The sequence below is a fragment of the Marmota flaviventris genome, chromosome 3 (genome assembly GCF_047511675.1).
Source record: "Marmota flaviventris isolate mMarFla1 chromosome 3, mMarFla1.hap1, whole genome shotgun sequence".
In the NCBI taxonomy this organism is placed as follows: Eukaryota; Metazoa; Chordata; class Mammalia; order Rodentia; family Sciuridae; genus Marmota; species Marmota flaviventris.
In genome coordinates, this window is record NC_092500.1 from 69893916 (window position 1) to 69914650 (window position 20735).

The following is a 20735-nucleotide window of genomic DNA, read 5'->3' on the forward strand; positions in this document are numbered from 1 at the left end:
CTCCCTTCACCCTATTTCTTTTTGTTTTCAAAGTGCTGGGGATCAAACCCAAGGCTTTGTGCATACTAAATAAGTGCTCTACCACTGAGCTATACCTCCAGCCCAATTGCTCACTTTTTATTAAAACTCTTAGTATAAATGCAGATGATAGAGTGCAAACAAGGGTCACTTCTCCCGGGAAGCTTTCCCTGGATCCCAGGTTGGTACCTAGTCCTCCATCATTCCTCCAGAGTCAGACTCCTCCTTTCCTCAGAGCTCTAATCTCCATCTGTAATTAGTACCTTCACTGGCAATATCATCTGAGTAATGTCGATCTCATACTTTAACTCCAAGCTCCATGAAAGACTAGCAGAATGCCTGGCACTTAGTAAATGTTAGAAGAATGAATTAATTAGATGCAAAGAGTAATGGAGAGGAGCCAGGATCCCCCCATATTTCTGGTTTGAGCATCTGTGCCCATGTGGTGCTATTTTCCAAGATGAGGTTTATCAGAGAAGAGGGTTTGAGTTGGGGAAAAGAACAATGAGTTTAATTTTGGACATATTACATTGGAATAAAACTTTGAACATCTTATTTTAGAAGCACATAAGTGTGTGTGTGCATAAATAACTATAAATATAGATCAAAAGAAGACTATCAATTTTAAATCTGTCATTAAAATTACCCTTTGTGATTTTGTAATAGCTTCATATGCCGCAAATGTAAAAATCAACTGCACTAAAACTTATTTGACGTTTCTTATTTTAAGAACAATCATCTAGAATGAAAGTTTATTTTTGTAAAGCATGTTACTCTACTCAAGGTATAAACAGGATTCTTCCCGTTACATACTGTCAGCAGTAAAAAAAAAAAAGAAAGAAAGAAAAGAAAACACAACATTTTCCCCAACCAAAAGCTACCTTTTTAGTAGAAAATATGAAAACTTATTTCTGCTCAGCAAGATTGTAGTATCAAATAGCACCACTTGAAATCATGCCTCCCGCATCCTGAAACAGTCAGTCCCATCCTGCCCTGGGATCTCATGTGATGGGTTTCAGATTTCCTTGGGTTTTGATCTTGTCGTTTATTTTCCTGTTTTCTTATCTATATGCTGACTTCCCTTAAGCCATTCATCACTCCCTTGATATCACTTTCAGTTCCTGATCTTGGATGTAGGCTACATTACTTCTGGATGTTCAACCTGGGAAGACAGTAAGAGTGATCACATTAGATCAGAACTAAGGAATGGTCAGCCCTGTATCCTGTTTCTCAAAGCACCTCTCAGGGTTTATGGCAGGTTAAGGTTCAAAGCTCTCCCAAGACTAGACTTCTGAGCATTTAATGTGATCTATCATTTATGAATTTGTTATCCTTGTTTTTTTTAAATTTTAATTTGTTATATATGACAGCAGAATGCATTATAATTCATATTACACATATAGAACACACTTTTCCATATACACAAAGTAGAGTCACACCATTTGTGTCTACACACATGTACTTAGGGTAATGATGTCCATCTCATTCCACTGTCTTTCGTAAGTTATCCTTGTTTTGAATGAAGTATTTAAACATGGTTCTTATCTTTACTTGCCTCATTCCAAAGCCTGTGCCCTTAGCTTCCTTTGTGCATTATTTCTAAGGTTCAGATTTCCAGAAATGATACATATGCTGGCCTCCTTCTACTACTTGCCAAACTGTTTTCCAATAATAATAATTGCTACTTATGAAATACTTAACTATTTAAAGTGCATTTTATGTATTAACATGTATATTTCACAAAATCATGTGAGGTAGGTATTAGCATTCCCTTTTTAAGTGAGGAAACTGAAGGCACAGAGAAGTTAAGTAACTTGCCTAAAGTTCCAGAGCTAATATGCTGTGGCACCAAAACTAGAACTCAAAGATCTGTCTCCAGAGCCCACAGTTACTAAATTTGCTACCTCACAAATGTTGTGTCAATTTACACTGGTACCATTAGTAAGTGTAGATGTTATGCTCTAGTTTGAAACATTTCTACTTTTTAATTAATGTATTTTCATGTGTACCCAAAGCTTACTTTGTCACTTTAAAGTTAAGGCTGTGAGTGGAAATGGAGGCCCACCTATTCTCTAATACCTTCTCTTTCCCATTGCCACAGTGGGAAGAGTTTGAGCTGAGATATGGGCTTCATAGTTTCTTCAGAAAGAAGTAAACAGGACAGAATACCTTGTGTCTGTGAAGTTGTGCTTTGACATTTCATTGCCCCCTGCTCATCTCTGCAAAGTGTGCAAATAATGATAGGTACCATTTATTGAGTGCTTATTTTGTGCCAAACATCTGCTTAAGTACTTTGCAGACCTTGAATCATTTGATTATGAGATAGGTATCACTACCCCATTTTGAAATAGCTAGGGGAGCTGCACTCAGTTGATCTGCATAATGGTGCATAAACATGAGGCAAATTAGACACCGAACTCCCAGGACTGCTCATTTGGCCTTGGTTCTTTAGTGAACTTGAATGAATGAGATTGTATCACCATACAGTTGCAATAACTAATGAACGTCACCTTCAGTTTCCCCTGACAGACAAACAAACATGATCTAAGAAAGCTAACCTAGGCCAAAACCAGAGATAACAGATTTTTTTTTTTTTGAGGCTCACTCTGCTTTAGGATTTTAGTTTAAATTAAGTTTGGAGTCAGTAAGAGTTGTTGACCTCTTACAGTGCTACCATCAAGGGGGATTAGACCACACAGTGTCATGTATCTGTAGAAGGATGGCCAAGATAGTCAGTCGCTGTTTCCTTTCATTGTGAATTTATTTTGTGTTGTGGCTATTCCACCAATTTTAGTGTCAAAATATTGTCATGTATGGATGTGATCCAAAGAACCTTGAGGATGGTAACAAGGATTAATCAGACAAAAAAAAAAAAATGTGATTTCATCAGTCAAGAAAAACAAGGAATTGTAAAAGACCATCTGTTGTTCTAGGGTAGACCATATAAATAGGAACAAAAGAGTGGTCTCAGAATACACAACCTGTTTTTACTGAGGTAGGATTTGGACATCTGGTGGCAGCACTGCTCCTGTTACATACAGGAAATTTGCAGGACACTCATTCCTAAATAACCTCATCAATTGACTTCCTTATTTTTTTCTTTCTTTTTTTTTTTTTGTACTGGGGATTAAACTCAGAGTCGCTTTACCACTAAATTACATCCCCAGCCCTTTTTATTTTGAGACAGGGTTTTGCTAAATTGCTTAGGACCTCTCTAAGTTCCAGAGGCTGGCCTTGAACTTTAGACTCTCCCACCTCTGCCTTTTGAGTCCCTGGGACTAAGGCATGCACCAATGAACCCAGCCCTATTTTTTTATTTTTTAATATATTGTTAAAATTCAGGTTGCCCTGTGTTAGTCCTTTACAAATTAAAAAGAAAAACTATATTCAGAAAATAGTTTTGATCCCGGTCTGGGGCTGTGGCTCAGCATTAGAGCGCTCACCTAGCATGTGCAAGGCCTGGGTTCGATCCTCAGCACCACATAAAAATAAAATAAAGGTATTGTGTCCAACTACAACTAAAACATAAAATATTTTTTAAAAATAGTTTTGATCCTGTTACTCAAAATTCTTATACAAGCAATCTACTTAATATCAGATCAGATATATTTGAAAGACTTTGAAAACCCATGGAAGAAAGCAGATATTCTCTGTAAGCAGCCAGCATGGCCCCTTCTGCAGCTGTCCTGTTGGGTAATTCAGGCAGAGAGCAAGTGCAACTGCAGGGAGAACAGGGTGAAGCTGGGATGAGAGCAGATGTGACTTAAGATCACATTCAATCTTTCTTGGGGTACAATTAATTTTCCTTCACAAATCAACTTTGGAAAGTCTCTCTTTCCTAGTGCCATAAAAAATAGCTGATAGGGCTGGGGATGTGGCTCAAGCGGTAACACGCTCGCCTGGCATGCACGGGGCGCTGGGTTCGATCCTCAGCACCACATAAAAATAAAATAAAGATGCTGTGTCCACCGAAAACTGAAAAATAAATATAAAAAAAAATAGCTGATGGTGCTACTGGAGACCACCCAGGTGAATTTATCCAATTTTCCTTTTATGATAAAACTTGTTAATGTCTCCTAAGGATGTTAGGGAAATCTGCTCAATCGGAAAAGGTTTACAAATAACATTCAATACTAGTAACAATGCCCTTGGAGCTCAAAAACCTAAAACTGGGCAAACTGACTCCGTGGACTTTGTGAAAACAGTAGTACTTCCTATCAGAAGTCTGAGTGAGTTGGGGCCCTTCCCACCTCCTCACCCTCCAAAGAGGGTTACTCCAGAATCGAGGGACCTTTTAGAGCCAGCATAGAAAACTGGCTTTGGAGTCAACACTGGATTCAGGACTTGCATGTGCCAATTAAAATGTGTGGATTTGAAATGAAATAAATCTTTTAACCTCTGAATCAGGGATTAGGATAGTGTGTCCTGATAGAAAGGTTGTGAGGATTAAACTAGAGATCATGTGTAAGATGCTTAACCTGCTGCTTGTCTCTGAACACATTAAGGAGAGGAGCCATGGTCAAGACATCCTTTGAAGACCCCACTTGAGATCACAGCGATTGTGTTCAGGTGCTGAGTTACTGAAAGGGTATCAAAAAGGAAGTTTCACCTACAAGCAGTTCTGAGAAAAGGCTCACAGTGGTGTTACCAGGCACTCTTCCTGAACACCGCCTCTTTCCCCCTTCCACCACAACATCCACACAGCAACAATCCTTCATTACAGCCACGGTTTCCTCCAGTTCCAGGTTGTCAACTAAAATCCAGAGGTTGGGTGAAGATTTTTGCCTGATTGTCCAATGGTTGAAGCACTGTGGCTAAGACTGGGCATGGACTCACATTAGACCCAAATGGAACTTGCTTCCCCCTTCACTATTTACAATCTTTTGTAAACATGACAAATTTAACCTCTTGGAACCTAATTTCTTATTTATCTAATGAGGATAATACCTAATTGAGGGGTGAAAATTATTGAATGAGTAAATATGTACATGTAAAGTGCTTAGTACAATAGCTGGCGAACAGTAGGGCCTCAGGACATAACCACTGAATCCTATTCAAAAGTGCAAGGTAACTGCAGTCTTTTGGTGTGTAGGAACTAATAATTAAGTTAAAACTTTAAAAAGGTTAACATTTCAACAGGCTTGAACTCGGCTTACAGTTTATCTACTTTACCTACTTAGGTTTCTTATTTATAACAATTATTTGTTCCAGACAAGGTACACACTACCTAAAATCATTAATTTCATTCTAAATTAACTTCCCTTAGGAACAAGGGTAGAAAGAACCAAGTTTCTGATGACCTACAGATTATTTGTGATGTGTGTACTATTATCTCCTTTTCTTACAAATTAGAAAAACAGCACCAGGACAAAAGATAATCAGGCGAAGGAAGCGATAAGTATCTTAAGAGTTGAGCCCGGGTGGGCCGAGCGAGGCTGAACCTCGGTCCCCTTCAGTTCCCCTTGACTGCCCTTTTACTTTCACAGGTATAATCAAGAACATGTCTCCTAAACAGGGTTCTCAGGAAGCCAATCGAACTAGCCAAGAACAACGCCTGCCATCGAAGAGAATGAGAATTTTAATCAATAATGAGAAACTTAAAATCTGGGTGTCATCTCACTTTTCCACCGGGGATTAAAAAGCTACAGCCCCTACCACACAGTGACTACTCAGTCTGCCCCCATGAACGACTCCAGGTAGATTAATTTCTGAATTATGATTCACCTTCCCTTTCCTGTTTTGATGGAACACGAAGACTAAACCATCTCTGTCAATAAAAAGCTCAAATTTCCTCCCTGCAAATTCGCGCTTGAACGACAGTCTAATTGGCTGACGCGCAGGTGGGATTTCCTGTCGCCATTTTAAGGAGACACATCCCTCTGCAAGAAGTGCCCAGCCAGTTAAAAGGGGCTGTGCTTGAAACAAAGAAAAAGCAGGAAAAAAAGGGGGAACGATCTCGGTCGCCCCTGCCTGCCTCCCTCTGTCCCCAACCCATCCCCGATTTGGGCGCTGGGAGGCGCCGGGCGGGTAGGCGGAATCGCATGAGGTCCTCGGGCTCCTCCATACTCCACTCTGGTCTCTTCGCGCCTAGGCAGGTGCGCGCTCCCAGCCCTTCATATCTTCTGGTGCGCTTCACACCCAGTCCCCAAAACAGCTGCACAGCGCAGATATCAGGGAGGGCTGGCGAGGTCTGCGGGTGTAGGATCCGGAAGAGGGAAGGAACCTCTTGGGGCGGGCTAGGGACAAAGGATTTCCAAAGGCTCTGCGCTCCCAGCTCCCCCAACCACTCCGGTCCCCTTCCCGCCAACCCGGGCAGTCTACCGGCCACCCAAGGAGCCGACACACGGCTCCATCCCTGCCGGTAGCTCCAGGCGCTGCCAGCAGCTTTCTGGGCTGCATTCCCGCCAGTCACTCCTGCGGCCATCCTCAGGCTGCATTCTTCCCACAATGCAACTCCTCTCGTTTATTAGGCCCTGGTTGATTCTGGCGTACCCCAAAATGTGGCCCTCCGCCCCAAGCGCCCAGCTTTCCTTTCCTCCGCGGATGCCCAGTTGACCATTCCACCTCCAACCCCAAAGGTTCCCATTCTCCAACCACTACCGCAGCCGAGTTTGGAGCACGCTGCCGGTCCCCAGGAGGGCGCGGGGCAGGTGTCCCGGCAGCGTGGAGCCTCCACTCTCCTAGCTTTCATCAGTAAGCCCCTCACGCACGCGCCCCGCATCCTCCCTCATCCCTTCCCCCGATGCTCAGTAGCCTCCAGCCTCGGTCACTGCAACGTCAGAGCTGCTAGAGGAAGGCGAAAGGCGCGGCCGCCAGCAATGACACCATGTGACAAGCACCACTTAGTGACACGCAGCTTTGGTTGAAAGCGGGCGCGCAGAAGGGGAGGAGACGGTGGAGGAATGGCCTGACTTTCCCGGTTAAAACATCTTAAGCCCCTGAATGCAGAAGGACGACGCGCCTCCCAGTAGGAAATGACTACGGCTAGAGACCCTGAACGCCAGAGCGTGTCGATGTAAGTGAGAGGCTGGCGATAAGAGTGTGGGTGAGGGTTGGTGGTGGCGGTGGCTGGGGGGCGGGAGGAGATTCGGATTCAATCAGCCAAAAGGAAGAGAGCCAAAAGAACGCGGCCTGGGGCAGCCACGCCATTGCGCCTGAAGGTCGCTGGGAACCTCCGCCCTTCACCTTCCTCGGAAATCTGCCACGCCAAGCTTCCCAGCCCAACCCTCGCTGATTTAGGACCACCTTTTTTCCCAGCCCTGGGAGCCAGACCTTGACACAAAGGACATCAAACAGCAGTTGGGAATATCCGGAAGGGCGGACACTTTGACATCGCCTTTTGCCACCTTTCCCTTTATTTCCCAAGGTAAGGTGATTATTTTCACCCTAGGGAGGGCTGGGGGAGCGGCGGTAGGAAGAGGAGTGATGGTTTTAGCCGCGAGAGGAGGCTGAAACGTAGAAATTCTCCCAGCATGAAAGGAGGTAGAGCGCGGCTGCGCCTGATGTCTTCAGATTTTGCTTTTCGGAAAGGAAAAGTCCTAGTCCCCTGCTCTTCCCTGAGGTGCGGCAATGCGAGGAAGCGCAAGGGTCCCTGATTTCACCTTTGAAGGGGCTGTGGCTTACTTTTTTGATCTGTTTCTATGGTGGCAGAGTGTGGCGTCAGGTCTGGTTACATTTCATTTGGTTCAGCGACCACGCAGGTCTGAAAGGAGAGAGCAGACAATGTGAGGGGGCTGAGTGCCCGAGAAGTGTATGAATCCCCTGGGGGGAGGGTATTTCCTGAGTCGGTAGGGCCCCGAGAAGCGCGTGTTTTCCCCAAGGGTCCGGCGTGCGGCTGGCAGGGTCTAGGTACTGGCCACTATTTAGAGAGCCAAGCCGCGGAGCAGAGTAAACAGGAGCACGTTGGTCGCCCCTCCTTCGCGCTTTGCGGGTCTCTAATGAGGACAAGTAGGAAGATTGGGGGGGGGGGGACTATCAAAGGATGCTGGCAGTGACTCATTGTCTTTTCCCGCCTAGAAGAGGTTCTTTCAAAATGGAGAGAGAGGGCAGAAGAGGTAGTTCTTTTCCGAGACCCAGATCCACTGGAGCCGGCTAACAAAAGGCCACCGCTTGAGCCAGGCCCCTCGCGGATTGCGCGCCCCTCCAGGCTCACCTCCTCCCCCCACCCCATCACCTTTCTCTGGTCCCTAAATGTTGCCACAAAAGGCCGTTAAACTCTCAGGCTTCTCTCCTGGAGGAAAACGCGCCTTCGATCTTGCGTGCGCCCCGCCCTAGTCTCCCCCCCAAATAATCCGCTTCTCTGTGCGCCGGAGCTCTTAGCACCCACTGGGACCCCGCAGGCGATCGCGCTGCCTGGGCGCCGCTTGGTTGCCGAATCTCCAGGCCCTGGGTTTCTTCTGAACTGTAGTCACTGAAAGCACGAGTGCATATGGCGGCAAAAGGAATTTCGCGGTAACCGCGTCACGCCGTTCCCAGTGCCTTTCACAGGCTGCCTTTGGCCGGCGAAGGTGGTGCTAACAATTGAGTCCTTTGTGTCTCGCTCTGCGGCGCAGATCTGGAGTTTTTACGAGCCTGTTTCTTCCGTGGAAACCTAACTGCCGCCGGGATCACGTACTTTTTTCATACCAGTTTACGGTGATGTACGTAGTAAGAGTGGAAAAACCCGGCCGCTGGGAAACTGTATTCATTTGCATTTGGAAGGGGGTTTGACATCTCTGCAATGAGTTTTTCCATTTTTTAATGTAAGGGGGAGTGGGACGTTAAATGTATGGTTGGCAGAATGTGGGGCCTAGCGAGGCTGTAATTTGTCACCTTGATAGAAGAAACTGTGCAGCAAACTCGTGCTTTTTCTGACGTCAGAAGGACAACGGAAATAAAACCTGAGCCTGGCAGCTGGCTGGCCTCATTGTCAAATATCTCACACCGGGTGGGTACTCCTGTAATCTATGCAAGATAGTCAAGTGGAGACACTGATCTCGTGTGGGACCCCTGGATTTTGTTTCAACCCCTGCCTCAAAATGGCTTTGCTCTTGAGAGTCTCTTAAGTTCTCAGTATGTTGCTGTAAGCAACTGGAAACCGGCCTATTTTGATTTTGAGGTCTTAATCTTGATGAGGTTTATTCGCCTCCCCTCCATGTACTGTATGCGATATATTATGAATATATGTTTTCTCCTGAGGGCTCACTATGTAGCGGGTAGCAACTAACAAGATCAAATTTCTGCTTCTGTGATGCTTCCGTTCTCATGGGGGAAGCGCACTATATGCATGCATGTATAGATAACGTGTTTGGCAATGAAGAAACAGGTCTTGAGATAGAGTGACCCACTAGAAGGGCCCTAGTGTGTGGAAAGGTGACATTTTTCCTAAGACCTGAGTGATGAGAAAGGATCAGCTGTTTGAATTATCAGGAGAAGTCCAGCAGAAAGAACAGCAAGTACTTCCTTATTACACTCTGCTTTGCTGTAATGTAATTCAGCACATGAGGTCAATAGATTTTAAAGGTGTTTTTTTAATTCTTTAAACATATTCTGTTGCATATATATATATGCACACCTGTTTATCCTACTTTTTTCCTCTCTCTGGGTGATACTTGAGGGCAAAACCCATCTTACTCATTGTTCCCCTAATGTCTAGCACATAATAGTTGCTTAATAAGTACTTGCTGGATTGAGACCTTAGTCAAGCCGTTTTATCCACCTCTTTATGATATTGTTAATCATCCCTTCCTTTCCATATCCCATTATCTGTTCCTTACTCCTAAGTTTGAAATATTGGGGTTTTGCTTGTTTGTTTTTTGTACTGCTTTTCTTTCTTTCTCTCCAACGTGGTCCTGGGGATTGAACTGAGGGGCACTAGACTACTGAGCCACATCCCAGTCCTATTTTTTTGTATTTTGTTTAGAGACAGGGTCTCACTGAGTTGCTTAGTGCCTTGCTTTTTGCTGAGGCTGGCTTTGAACTCACAATCCTCCTGCCTCAGCCTCCCAAGCTGCTGGGATTACAGGTGTGCGCCACCAGCGCCTGGCTTTTTTTTTTTCTTTCTTTCTTGTATTTTGAACCAGGGTCTCAGACGCCAAATTTCTGGGGTTCTGGGGCTGGCCTCTAACTCTCAACCCTCTTGCCTCAGCTTCCTGAGAGTGGGACTTCAGGCATGTGCCACCGCGTGTGGTTCTGCTTTGCTTTTCTTTCTCACCAACCCTCCCCATTTTTGAGCTGTGGCTAAGCCCTAGCAACTGCCTCTCAAACTTGTCCTGTTGTCTGCATCCTCACTGCCCAAGTGTAGGTCCCTGTCACCTGACCTAGATGTAGCAATTCAAGTAGAATGTTGGACTATGAGAATCACGAAACAGAATGGAGGTACCTTGAAGAATCCAGTGGTGGAGGGAGTAAGATGCAAATTCTAGGCCCAGTTAGGAGGGAAGGAGCCAACAAGTGAAGAGGAAGAGCTTCCCAGCTGGCCTCCTTCATACTAAGCTCTGCTCCTGTAATTCAACCTGGATACTCCCATGAGATTTGTATTTTTAAAATTCAATTTACTTTTTTTTTTTTTTTTAAGACCTTGCTTCTAAAAGCCTCCAGTGGCCTACAAATAAAATCTAAATTTCTTCATGAGGCAGGCAAGACCCTTCATGTTCTGACTCCTCCCCTTTCCCTCTCTCTCCCTGAGGTTCCCTTTCTCCCAGTACAGGCTCACACTATACCCTTCCTGTCACTTTTCTTCCTCAGTAGCTATGTGGATTCCAGACTGGAATGCCCACTGAAGTCATCATTTGTGACAGCCTAGCCAGATGCCATTCTTCTACCTCTTGGAAGAAATGTTTGCTGGTCACTTCATTGACCTTTTTTTTTTGTTAAGGATTTGTTGATCCTCTACTATTTGCATTACTGTCACCCAGGTGGTACATTACTGGGGTCTCACCAGGTCTAAACTTACTAGCCCCAAGGACCTTAGCATCTCTAAGTTTCAGTGTTTTTCAGTTGTTAAATAGGGATGCTGATGATGGTGGTAGTGGTAGTGCCCATCTTATTGAGTTATCCTGAAGATTTAATTAAGATAATGGATGTGATGTGTTTGGCATGGTGTTACCACTTCATTTATATTAAATTAGAAAGGACTTCAGGTTCATCATCTTTCAGGAGAAGTGGGGAAAGTTGACCAGTGAAGTTCCCCTTACCTTTGCGATTCTGTTTAATCTTTTAAAAATGCTTTTCTGAAAATAATATCCTAATGGAGAACTATCTGAAGTTTTCCAGTCTGTGACGTGTGGGGGTGGGCATGGAGGAAGTATGTGCATAGAAGTAGGCACATTCAAAACGGCATGATGGACTTTGGAAAAAGACATCTTGCTAGGCTGACCCTAACTTGAATCTTTTAAAAACACTGTTAAGCTTACTTGTAGAATTTGATTGCATATTCATTGGTTTTCTAGTGATAATTTCTGTATCAGAATTAGTTATCAATGGTAGTGGAGCTCAATGACTGGGAAAGCAGAGTGGCAACATGGTTTGGGAGAACTAGCCCTGGGTCTGCAGTCAAAAGACTGTGTCCAGCAAGGCTACAATGTGTCTTTGCTAATAACTAGCTGCCTAGTCTTGGGCAACTCATTCAACATTTTTATACCTCACTTTCCCATCTGCCCAATGGTAATAACAGTATCTGAGCCACCTGCCTCACAGAACTGTGAAGATATAATGAGAACTGAACAGAGAAAATCCTTGAACAAGTTAAAAGAACTATTCAAGATGATGGTCATCTGGAGGTCAAGCACACTGCTAATCTGCAGGTTTGGGGAATGGTTTAGATATTAGTGATTCTCAATCCTGGCTTCACAGCAAACTCATTTGGGGCCTTGTAAAAACCTACCGATACTCAGGCTCCATCTCCAGAAATTCAGATTTCATGTAGAGTAAAGCCCAGACACCAGATTTAAGAAAAAAAGGGAAAAAAAAGAAAGGAAGGAAGGAAGGAGGAATCACTAATATGTGGTGGTTTCTATTTAAAACAAAGCAAACAAACAAAATCAGAAATTCAATGAGGACCTCAGTCTGTTGCTTGATGAAGTCTTAGCAATGCAAAATTATGAGCTTGACTAACTTTTCCCCTTGATTTCACCAAGCCACCCAGTTGTTGACCTCATGGAGCCATAGCCTTGGGGTACAATTTATAACCTGAATTTTCCCAGGTGTAAAAGCCTGTCCGGTAATACAGCCAGGGCCACATGAAGATTTAATGTGTGGATCTCAGTTTCCATCTCTTAGGCATGACGAAGAGGATTAGAAAAGAAGGGACACAATGGAAAGGAGAAGGAAAGGGATAGGTTGTGCCAGGCTCTGGAAGGAAAAGACTGGGTGGAAGAGAAAGGGCAGAGTGGAGAAAAGTGGAGTTTAGTTTATTGAAACTGTTTGTTTAGGTTGCAAACTGGTGGTTTAGGACCAAATTAAGCCTGTGGACATGTTTTGTGTGACCTACACTTTCTTTTGAAATTGTTTGGAGTTCATTGCCAACATTGAAAAATCAGAATTTCACTTAATATCTGGATTTCTGGCATGTTTTGCAAAAAAGAAAATTAAAAGACCTGGCTCATGGTTACTGCTAGCTGGGGGGAAAGAGATGGGATACCTGTTCTTCAGTTCTTATGTCCAGTTGGCTTTGCTTATTTATCTTGCTTGCCCGGACACTAGCTAAATTTGTTTTTAACTTTTTTTTTTTTTAACTTTCAATCTAAATCTGAGGAGTGGATTTTTTTTTTTTTTTTTTGATACTGGGGATTGAATGGGGGTAGGGGCACTTAACCACTGAGCCACATCTCCTGCCCTTCTTATGTTTTTGTAAATTTTGAGACAGGGTCTTGCTAAATTGCTTAGGGCCTTGCTAAATCTCTGAGGCTGTCTTTGAACTCGTGATCCTCCTGCCTCAGCCTCCTGAGTTGCTGGGATTAAATCTGTAGATTTTAAGGCTGGTTGCACATTCAGATCCCCTAGAAAGCATTTAAAATACCCATGTTTGGATCTCATCCTAGACCCATTAAGTCAGAAACTGTGGGTATTTGTTGTTCCCTTATCACTATTTAAAAAAACAAAGCAAAACTTCCAGATGTTGAAAGAAACATCATTCATTGTTTAGTCTGCACAGGCTTGCCTCAGAATTGAGGACTACTTATCTACTAAGTCAACTATTCAAAAGAGGTCCATCTTATCTTTGAAAGTGAACCATTCAGGAAGAGTCTATATAATCAGAGGACTTCAGAACTGGGGGAGATATTTGAGAAAGCATCATCCATTAATCCAACCTTCCTGAGACCTGGAGAGAAGAAAGGAATTGTTCAAACACTTCCATCACTTGGTTTTGAATTATGAAGTGTCTTTTGTTCCTTTTTTTCTTTTCAATGTGGATATATTTTTAAAGGTTTCTTTTTAGAAATGATCCTCTTGATATATAACCACTTCATAGTGCTTTAAACTTCTCAATATTTCTATTTTTCCTAGAGTATTTTGTAAATGTCATAGCTTAGCTAGGGCTTAAAAACTAACCATCAAAACTCTTATTCATTGTTTTTAGTTCTAGAACAGTCCTTGACCAGAAATGTCATCAGGACAAAAACATATAGATACAAAGAAAAATTTTCACAAAGACTGAAATATTCCATGTTGTTTCTACTTCATAAGTTTTTAGTAATTATTGAAATCCATTTTCAGTTAATGAGAAATACTTTTAATTTTGTTAGTACGTAGACTAATATGCTCCCTGTTTAAACGAAGCTTCAAATGCTATTGATTTTTCAATGTAATATATGGTCTGTACTCCTACATTCAAAGTTATGGGTTGACTTAATTTCTGGAGTTTATAATTATTTTCTCTCTTGAAATCAGAATAGTTCCAAAACATCTCAATATAGAAAGGTTAATTCCCAGACGTCATAGGATGGGCATATTCATAACAGATTTTTCCGAGGAACTTGAATAGAAAAGGAATTATGGAACAGAAAAACAGGTATTGGGTCACTGGACAAGATAGGACACAGTGGGCAGTCTGCTCCTGCAAATTAGTGGCTCATCTCCAGGCCCCTGGCAGAAATGGTCAGTGCTCATCCCCAGTGAGCTTCCCATAACATCTTCTCACCCTCAGCACTGCCACTGACATTTTGGACCAGATGACTCTTTGTTATGGATGTTTAGCAGCATTCCTGAATTCTTTCCACTGGATGCCTACTGCACCCTCTCACTTGTGACAAGTAAAAAGGCCTCTAGACTTTGCCAAATATCTCCTCAGTTGAGAACCTCAGCTTTAATACAACTCTGTCTCTGGACTTTCAAAAATCATACCAGCAATTCCCAAACGTTCAAGGTTCGGTGGCCTGAATATCAGTGACATGTATTTTACATTTACATAGTACTTTACAGTTTCAAGTGTATTTTTTCACCTAAATCCCACATGCCCAGGAAATTCAGTGGTAGACTTATTGAAAAACGATGAGACGAGGGCTATCCACGTTGTTCTTGTTTTTGTTTTGTTTTCCTACAGAAATTGTGTTTGAAAGAATTGCTGAATACATTGTCTGCAGGCAGATGATCATAGCTTTCTTTTTAAATTTCATCCTTCTCTTTATTATTAACACATGTCTACTATCGCCATGTGCTAGGGATCCAGGGAAACTGTGGTCCCTGTTCCCAAGGAGTTGAAATGGTAAATAAAACAATTATTAAAATATATGGCAACCCTTGCTGTCAGCCAGTGCGTAATCTACATAGCAGTGTTGCAAGGTTTCCTAAGTAAACAATCAACCACAGATTGCTCATTGGTGAAAGGCATGATGGAGCAGGAAGAATAAACAGGGATTGACTGGACGTTGTTAGACAAAGCCAACAAGCTAGGCTTTGAAAGAAATGTCATTCATTGTTTAGTCGGTGGCCCAGGCTTGATGGGAAGGTGGGAGATGTGTTCAGAAGCAGGAGGATGAGGAATGTAAAGTAGAAAGCTGCATGGGAACAGAATCACTGAGGGAGCGCTAGGTTCCAATGGGATGTGGTGGGAAGGAAAGGGGAAGAGATAGTGATGAGCAATCTGGGCTTTGCATTCTAGGTTCCAGTAATTAGACTTCACCCTGTGGATGTGTGGAACAGTGATGTTTGGCAAGTTGGGAAGAAAAATGTGCAAGACACTCATTTTCAGGAAGATTTGTCTTCTACAGATGGGAGAGGGCCAGGGATTGGGAGGTGGAATGGAGGAGAGTGACTGGGACCACGTGAGGGTTGTGGGACTGCAAGGAAAGGGAGGAAGAGATGGGACAGGATGAAGGAAAGTTGGCAGGACTTGGTGACTGATTAGATAGGAGGTTTGTATTAAAGTGTTAGCCAGGTTTCAAATCTAGGTGACAGGAGAATGTACATTATCTTAAACAGACATAGAAAAGCTGGCGCGTGAGGTCAGTTTTTCACGTGTGGAGTCCAGCAGGCAGCCTGAGAAGGTAAAGAATTTGTGGAAATTTTTTTTATTCTAAGCAGGAAGAAACCTGAGAGATCGTCTCTCCCTCCTGCCCTCTCATGTTACAGATGAAAAAAACACGGGACACGTTAAGTGGTATGATCATTCTCAATGAGTATTTAAGAGGGAGATCCTATATCATAATGCAAAGGAATCCTAGTTGCATAAAATGGAAAAAAGATCTGAACGATGTCCTTGTGGGATCTTGAAGTCCTAAAAAGGAAAGAATTTGGAATGTGTGGAGCAGGAAGAGTAGAAGGCCTAAGAGCTATCCTTATGCTAAGGGTGGGAGGAGGAAGGGAGTTGGCAGAGGAAGTAGCCAGGAAGGATGCAGAGAGAAGCAAGGTGGGAGAGGTGAGGACTCAAAGAGACCGAGGACTGGGAAAAGCTACTTGTCTTGGTTAGGTTGCAACAGTAGGAAACATAGTCACAAAAGTAAGTGCTGCCCATGGACTAAATCATGGAATCTTTGTGACTGTTCAAGATGGGTCATACTTCCATTTTACTGATGAGAAAACTGAGACAAAGAGAAGTTAACCTACTTGCTCAAAATGACACAGCTCTGTAGTGGAGGAGCCAGAGTACAACAGTCAAGCATGATTTCAGAGGACAGATGAAAACAAAAGCAAGGAGTTCTGAGGCTGTTGGCAGTAAAGGGGGGGAGGTGTGGTTCAAGGTTCTAGACAAGGTTACTTTGCAGATAAGGAGCTCAGAGAATGAAGCACAGAGGCCAGGGAAGCCAGAGAGGGCAAGCCTAGAGCCTTAGGCAACAGGAGATAAAACACTTCTGACATTGTTTGCTGGCTCCCAGCCTTTTCACCACTAAAGGCTGTTTTTATTATTACTTAACTCCCAGGTTTCAAAGAGTTTGACTAACAACTTTAAGCTTTTAATTGAGGTACAAATTATGCACAATGCAATGTCCAGATCTTAGGTATAACATTTAGTGAGTTTTTTTTTTAAGTAGTTGATGGACCTTTATTTTATTTATGTATTTATATGTGATGCTGAGAGTCAATCCCGTGCCTGACACACATGAGGCAAGTTCTCTACCACTGAGCCACAACCCCAGCTCCATATTTAGTGAGTTTTCATCATAAACTTAATATGTTATTTCACTTCCCAGGTTTATTACCCCCCAAAATGTGTGAAATTGCCAATTAGAACCTAAGATTATCACACCAGGCCAATACAATCTAGCTAAAAGTGAGGATACCTGGCATGGTACCCTGTTTAGCCTCTCTGAGGCTTTGTGAAATATATCCATATTAGCACATGGCTATATCTACATAACGTCATCTAAGAGTACAGAGATCTAAGGACCCAACATGTATGAACAAGCTCAGTCAGTTATGGGAAGAGATGGCCAGGAAGAACAGAGCCATTTGGACTTTATGCTTAAAACTGTCTCTTTAAAAAAAAAAAAAAAAAAATATATATATATATATATATATATATATATATATATATATATATTTCAAATATAAAATATGACATTTTCTTCTTTTTTTTGTGACAAGAAGATCTAAAGTCTCTTTTAACAAAAATCCCCAATCTAATACAATATAACTCTCATCCTCCTGTTGCACATTAGATCTCTAGACTTGTTCTTCTTACCTATCTGCAACTTTATATCCTTTGGCCTACATTTTCCCATTCCCCACTGGCTCCTGTAACCATTGTTTAATTCTCTGTGTATGTGTTTTCAGCTTTTTTTTTTTTTTTTTTGCTTTCCACATGTAAGATCTTGCAGTATTTTTCTTTCTGTCCCTGGCTTATTTCAATTAGCATAGTGTACTTCAGGTTAATCCATTTGTGGCAAATGACCGGCTCTTTTCTTAAGGCTGGATCACATTCCACTGTGTGTGTGTGTGTGTATCACAGTTTCTTAATGTTTCCATCCATCAGTCCATCAGTGGACACTTTTTTTTTTTTTTTCCTCCATATCTTGACTCTTGTGAGTAATGCTGGAAAGAACATGTGAGCGCAGGTATCTTTAAGAGGTGGTGATTTCATTTCCTTTGGGTACATGCCCAGTAAAGGGATTTCTGGGTCATTTGGTAGTTCTATTTTTAATTTCTTTAGGAACCTCAATTATGTTTCCACCAACAATATATGAGGATTTCCTTTTCTCCACACCCTTGCCAACCCTGGTTATCTCTGGAGGTTTTGATGATAGCCATTCTAACAGGTGTGAAGTGATAGCTCCTTGTGGTTTTGATTTGCATTTCCCTTGTTAGTGACCGTTGGGCACTTTTCATACACACTTGGTCACTGTTGTGTCTTGTTTGGAGAAATGTCTATTGTCTCAAAACCACTGGCCAAGCTATCAAAAGTTGATTTTGGGGAGTTGAGCTAGGAGAGGTATGGTCGTATTAGTTCTTCTTAAAAAACAACAATGACTCCTAAGATATTTTAAATTTTAGTCTGTATAGCTACATATGTAGTAATAGTAAGGAATTGTTATTTTTTAGAGTTTTTTGGTTTTGTTTTTTGGTACCAGGAATTGAACCCAGGGGCACTTTACCACTGAACCATATCCCCAGCCCTTTTTAAATATTTTATTTAGAATCAGTTGTCTGGCTGAGTTGCTTGAGGCCTCTCTAAGTTGCTAAGGCTGGCTTTGAACTTATGATCCTCCTGCCTCAGCCTCCACTGGGCTTACAGGCATGTATCATTGCGCACAGCTTGTTATTTCTAGGTTTGAGAGTAATATGGTGGTATTGTTGAAAATAACAGGCTTACCTTTTAAAGATAATGCTGAAAAATTCCAGGTGATGGTGGGTGGGGATAAAAATGCAGCCAGACTGCCCTGAATTGAAAATTTTGAAATTGGCAAATGGTCGCTCATTATACTAGTCTACTTTTGTATATATTTAAAATTTCCCATACAAATTTTAAAAGAGAGGTTAGGAGAGTAATTCAGGGGTAAAGTATGTGCTTAGCATGTATAAGACCCTGTGTTCCAATCCCTAGTACCAAAAAATAAGTAAGTAAGTAAGTAAGTAAATAAATAAATAAATAAATAAAAAGAAGGATAAAATTAAAGATATCAGTCAGGTTTTAGCCGCAGTCAGGTTTTAACTGAGATTTTTCTATGATAAACCAAAAAAGTTTGTTATGAGGAATTAAGAACCTATAAAATTGCAGACAGAGGAGGCGCTAGGCTGGATCTCTAAGAATAATTACCATAACTGCACCATTCAGCTGGCTGACTAAGGTCAACTGCTAATTGTACCTATATCAGGAAGTCATAAACTAGGAAGCCACTGTTACCATTGCATGCTCCAGGAACACATCACTCAGGCCAGATCTGACAATGAGGAATCAGGACTACAGCTGTTGACTCTAGTGCCACCTACTTGCTATACCTGCTAGAGTTGTTCCAGCAAATGGATGCTTTCTCCTGCCACCACCACTCTCTGATGGTGAAATCTAATCACTGCTAGATCCCTGGCTGTAAGAGGGTGTGGGAAATGGAGTTTACTTCTTCCTACACGTTGTGAACTCTACTAGAAAAAGGTGGAAACAACTGAGTTGTCCATCCCACCACATATTACCATTCCCACAACACATTCCCACCACACAGTACCATCAGCAGTTGGTATATTAGTACTGTTTCCAGTGTAAGTGATGTCTTCACCACCTCCAGTCTAATCTTAACTGTGTTTACACACAGTTCAAGTCCTGTCTCTTTAGAAAGCCTTACCTGACTTCTCCAGGCCCTATTTATTTTTCCTCCTTTTCTACCTTCCTGTTTTCCTTCCTTCATGCACCCATGCATGTGTGTCATGTGTGTGTGTATGTATGTCTCTGAAACCTTTGTGGACATAGTCTTTGTTCTGCCATGTAATTTGATCTCTATCATGCAAACATTTTTTTGGCATACCACCTTTTATATGGGATGCCGTGCTTGCTTCAACAGGCGTTAAGTGACTTAAAGCAAGACAAATTTGTATTTGTTCCTTCCTTGGGTATATAATTCCACATAGAGAGTAAATTTATGTATTTAACATTAGTACCATTGTAAAGTGTACCAGTAACTGTACCTGGATAATCATGCTTACCTTAAGTATCTTACAAGATTGTGGTACGGATCAGAAGTGTTCTGTGCTAAGTGAATTGTAATTTGTAACCTATTATAAATGTTGAGAGATAGTCGTTATGATTAGGTTAACGCCAGGATTTTCACACGATGACCCCAGCATGCCTTTTAATTAATTGTATAGTTTGATGATTGTTTCTTATCTTTCAGTGAAAATGTAGTTCTTTGTTTTTTAAATTCAACCTGTACTTTCTGTCTCTCTGGGTTGAAGTCTAGGCTCAGGCCCCATCTCCACCTGTCAGTCTTCTTTCCACCAAGCAGTCTGTCCAGCGATAGTGGGTCAGATGCCCATTTCTGGCACAGTCAATCAGTTAACCAAGCATATGTAGTAATAGTGTAGACTTGGTTTACTGACAGAACTCAGGATAGAAAATGGTATCTTGTCAAGTGAAAAAAATACATATATATTTTAAAAGATTAATGATTGACATGATTTCCATCTTTGTAAATTTATATGTTTTTAATTTATACTCATTCTTTCATTTAACAGATACTTACTGAGTGTCTCCAGTGTGCCAGGCAGCGGATCTATGCGCATAGAGGAACCTTGGAATGCCATACAGCAGTACGTATCCAGTGATCATCTCTTCTTGCTGATTTAACAGGTGACTTTTTTTCTTTTTACCTGTTTTATTTCATTTGCAAAACCATTTTTTACAAAGACCTATTTGTTTATTAATAAAGAACTAATATATTTTTTGTGGGGAGGGTAGTTGTACTGGGGATTGAACTCAGGAGCACTCAGCCACTGAGCTACATCCCCAGCCCTATTTTGTATTTTATTTAGAGACAGGGTCTCACTGAGTTGCTTACCACCTTACTGTTGCTGAGGCTGGCTTTGAACTTTCCATCCTCCTGCCTCAGCCTTCTGAGCCGCTAGGATTTCAGGCGTGCACCACCGCACCCAGCAAGAACTAATGTTTTTTTTAAACATACTTCTATTCATCAAAATGCTTATAAGATGTCATTCCATGAAGAAAGTAGATTGAAAACAATCTAAAATCCACAATGTTAAATTTAAAAGGGGGGTGGAGGGAGGTGCAGTGGCGCCTGTAATCACAGCTGCTTGGGAGGCTGAGGTAGGAGGATCATGGGTTCAGCCAGCCTCAGCAACTTAGCAAGGCCCTAAGC

The 20735-nt window shown here is 42.2% G+C and overlaps 1 protein-coding gene across 3 annotated transcripts in view; it reads left to right on the forward strand.

Annotated features, from left to right (window-relative positions):
* Window positions 1-6839: 6839 nt before the first annotated feature.
* The window catches only part of Slc38a1 (solute carrier family 38 member 1), a 65217-nt gene continuing 51321 nt past the window's right edge, over window positions 6840-20735 (forward strand). The window contains exons 1-3 of one of the 3 annotated variants that reach the window (XR_003582527.2): window positions 6840-7033; window positions 7276-7384; window positions 20095-20209. The gene's annotated coding sequence lies outside the window, so the exon portion shown is untranslated. The remainder of the gene's footprint in view (window positions 7034-7275; window positions 7385-20094; window positions 20210-20735) is intronic. The other 2 variants (XM_027934070.2, XM_027934072.2) reach the window with 2 other exon arrangements.